Here is a 4,399-nt window from a genome sequence, read left to right as displayed (position 1 = left end):
CATCAATTAGAGATAAGGGAACTTCTTAATCATGCTTTAATTTCTTAAACAAACAAGTTTTCTTTTCTAATTTATATCCAACCATATTTAGTGGGTTTTAACTATAGTTAATTTCTGACAACCAGGCTGGTGTTACACTTTTGTTCATAATAGAAAAGGTTGTTGCTACATTTGGTCCCGTATATGAATTTGGGTATTGCAAGGATTGCACCACAAAGCTGTTATCAGACTCCACTTGTACTTTATTGCATCCGATCCTGCCAGCCAAATATAGACCATTGTGTATCGCCAAGGTTTCAGCTGTGTCAACGCTAGTGATTTGACGAAGATACCATGTGGCTGCTGCTATGAAGTTCCCTCGGCTGTCCCGAGCAAAAGCTCCTGTTGCTTCTGAAAGAGTGTCAGGAAGGAAAGCTGCATCCACATTCACTTTTATTACATCACTAGTCGGGCGTTTCCACATATGATCATGCTTCCTCTCCACAAGTTTGCTTGAGTACGCACGGAGGAAATTGTAGATAACGCTCTTATTGATATGGCCGTTTTATCAGCTGCTTGGATCTCTTCTCCTCTCACATATTGGCGCCTCTGCCACCAGAGATACCAGGATGCCACAAGAATTAATTCGGCCCTGGGCAGTTCCTCACATACACTCTGTACCCGAGTGAGAATCTGTATAGTAACTGATCCTGATCGGTCCTGCCTAACTGCCTCCAATATGGTGTTATGAACCCCCAAGTCTGTCCATAGTTCTTGCACTCTCCTGCATGTAAACAGGCAGTGCTGGATGTCTTCCAACCCCACTGAGCAGAACGGGCACTGTGTGATTAGCGGGATATGTCTGTTGGCCAGAATTCCATAACAGGGTAGCGATCCATTTAGTGCCTTCCAAGCAAAATATTTTATCTTCCCAGGGATTTTAAGATTCCACACTTCTTGCCATATTGTATCCTCCTGAGTATTCCCTTGCCCATCTGATCTCGCAAGGCGATGCCATACAGTGTTCAAACTCTCTATGGTAAGTTGACCGGACAGAAAATGTCCCTGATCTCGTGTAATTCCATGCTATAAAATCCTCCATGGCCTGAACATTAAGAGGTATTTGTAGGATCCTATATGCATCAACGGGAGAGAAAACATCTCTGATTAGGGCTTCGTCCAATTGCCTGTTGTGTGGATCTATCAGTTCCTCCACGTATCTTAGCATGATCGTTCCTCGGGGGGTAATCACTTTCCTCGAGGGGCTCGATGGGATCCATGGATCCTGCCATATATCTATTTGCGCTCCTGTGCCCACACACCATATGCATCCCCTTTTGAAGGTTTGAATCCCTGCAACAATACTCTGCCAGGTGAACGACGAGCCTTTCTTTGGGCCTGCCTTCAGAATATTCCCCTCTGGATAATACTTTGCGCTTAGTACACGTGCACAGAGAGAGTCCGGGTTCTGGATTAGTCGCCAACACTGTTTTGCTAGTAAAGCAAGGTTAAAACTGTGAAGGTCTCTAAATCCTAAGCCCCCTTTCTTCTTCGGTACACACATCTTCCACCACGCAAACCAATGCATTTTCTTCTTCTCTTCTCCATCTCCCCACCAAAAGCCAGCAATCTCATCAGTTATAGTTTTGCAAATTCCTTTAGGGAGTTTAAACACTGACATAGCATACGATGGAATTGCCTGGGCCACTGATTTCAATAGAATTTCCTTACCCTGTATAGAGAGAAATTTTTCCTTCCACCCTTTGAGCCTCTGGCAAATTCTATCTATTACCACCATTGAGCTGATTTGCTATGATGGCGAACAACGTGCACCTCCTAAGGCTGATGCCTTTTTTTTTGCATCGAATGTTGGGAGCTTTATTATAAGAGATTAACATCCTATTAGAATCATCCAGATCGGCCTTTTTCACGACACCAAATACATATATACATAGGAGACAAATTATACGCTGGCTCCGCCCCTGCTCCGGCCTCTATTGGAAATAATCACGATTAGGTGTCCCTGTCCGGTACGGACCTGTAGCTTTAGCCGAATCAGCTCTGTACTACGTAGATAGATCATCAATCAAAGAAAGAAAAGATACGAAGGCTCGAGTGCTCAACACGAGCCTTTTGCCATCAACTCGATCGTGCTCCTGTATCTCGTGCGTTTCTCGTCGGAACTCGGCTGCTCGTGCGTACATATACGCATCAAGCCGGCGGCTCTACGCTTGTGAGCTAGCACCCTACGTGGGACTTTGGCGGAAGCAGCAGCTTGCTAGCTTCCTACATACTGGAGTACTGACTTGTTGTGTGCTCGGGCGTCTTCTGATCTGATCCGAAAGTAATCGATCCAGACGCGAGTGCATCATCGACCTACGCGACGAGTCCGGACTTCACTAATATCCTCGTGGTCACGAGATGAAGACGTGTAAAACGGTGTCTATGTGCACCCCACTTGAGGAGGCTCAAGGCATACATGTGTTTGATATCTTTGGTTACAGCAAGCACAAGGGCATGGGCCACGAAGTCGACAGCTACATACGGTCCGGAATTTTCTCCGTCGGCGGCCACGATTGGGAAATCTTCTTCTACCCGGACGGGTTTGATGGACATGGCCTAGATTACATCACAGTTTTTGTCGTGCTTTGAGCAACGAAACTAAGGTCCGGGGGTCCTGCGACATAAGGCTGGTGGACCAGTACACCGGATTCTCATCTTCAATGCATAAAACAGAACCTAGGATTTTTGATCCTGCTGATATTACTATGTTTTGTCCACATACTCCATGTTTCATAAGGCACAGCGAGATCGAGGGATCCGCGTACCTTAGGGATGACCGCCTGACGATCGAATGCGTCGTCACTGTTTTCAAGAAGCCACATGTTACCGAAACAAAATCATTCCCTAAAATCAGCATGCCGCCAGCTGGCATGACTGAGGATGTTGCCAAGCTACTTGAAGAGAAGAAGGGATTTGATGTCGGTTTCATTGTCGGAGGAGAGACCATTGAAGCGCATAGGTTTGTTCTCGCTATGCGGTCGCCTGTTTTCGAAGCGGAGCTCATGGGCCGATGCAGGAGGCGAGGCCGGGACAATGCATAACCATCAAGGACATGCAACCTGATGTTTTCAAGGCCTTGCTCCATTTCATCTATACGGACTCTTTGCCTAGTGGTGAGGATACCGAGATGGTCTGGCTTTTACTAGTGGCTGCGGATAGATATGCAGTGGATAGGCTCAAGCTGGTTTGCCAAAGCATCCTTTGCGAGGATCTGAACAAGGACACCGTGGCAATCACATTGGCTTTAGCTGGCCAACATAACTGCCACGAGCTTAAGGATGCCTTCAATTTATCGAATTATCAAATTTCATGGATGCTCTGGTGGCTAAGCAACGCTTAAAGGATCTCAAGAAGACTTGTCCATCTTTCATAGTGGACGAATTGGAGAGGAGAACAAAGCGTCGTAAAGCATGAGCAGCTACAAAAGGTAGATCGGCTAAGTTTCGCATACCAAGTCGTCATATGGATGATCAGTCCAATGTTAGACGCATCTAAGAGTTGTTAGGTAAATCCTGAAGTGATGTGGATGCCGACATGTTGTAAAAGTTCTCCTAATCAACCCGTCCAAAACTGAACCTTTTATTTCTCCCCAACTTCGTAACACTTGCTGTTAATCTTTTGCCAAAATTTCATTCTTGTGTGCAACCTTTGTTGAACATTTGATTCCATGAGAGCGAAAGATCCTAGGCTGATCGTTACACCTATAGCATGTATATGTTCTTTGCTTATCCTATTGTCTTTTCTCGGTCTTTTCACTTTGCATTTCGGCTGTTCCTTTTTTCCTTTTGGGGTGTTTTTATGTCCACTGAGCGCACTGGTCCTTGCTTGCATTCAGAGTCACCACCTCACGTCATGGTTTTTGACTCTTTTTTTTAATAAACTACTTATGTATAAAGGACTCTATCTTCTGGTTAGAAAAGAATGTTTTTTATACAAGTTGATATGCAAGAATATTTATGTCAAACAATAATAGGAGATGCCCTGGTGGAAAATATTCATAAATTAGTTATCACTGACTGATTGACATAAAATGATTAATGCATTCCTGTGAGTTTGTCAAACCTGCACCACTGCACATTTTGATGTTTGATGATGAGCAACCTCAATTGATTATTTTTCACTCCGCAATACTAGTAACTGACTAGCACTGAGATTAAAAGGACTATATGCATGTGGTATAGTAGATGTATGGAAGTAAACAGTATTGTTTTTGTATGGTAATTGATGACTACGCCTCCTTGAACTAGCACTCCAATCGCGAAGAAGGGCCTTATTCTCAATGTTGGGCAACAATTGGAGCATAGTGATGAGGATAACTACCACGAAGTGAACCGCTTGTAAAAGTACCAAAACATCA

At 44.4% G+C, this 4,399-nt stretch overlaps 1 pseudogene; it reads left to right on the top strand.

Annotated features, from left to right (window-relative positions):
• Positions 1 to 2,095: 2,095 nt before the first annotated feature.
• Positions 2,096 to 3,709, top strand: LOC123125892 (BTB/POZ and MATH domain-containing protein 1-like; annotated as a pseudogene).
• The last annotated feature ends 690 nt before the right edge of the window (positions 3,710 to 4,399 follow it).

This window comes from Triticum aestivum, chromosome 5D, assembly GCF_018294505.1.
Source record: "Triticum aestivum cultivar Chinese Spring chromosome 5D, IWGSC CS RefSeq v2.1, whole genome shotgun sequence".
NCBI classification, from domain to species: Eukaryota; Viridiplantae; Streptophyta; class Magnoliopsida; order Poales; family Poaceae; genus Triticum; species Triticum aestivum.
This window is presented reverse-complemented; position numbering and strand designations above follow the sequence as displayed.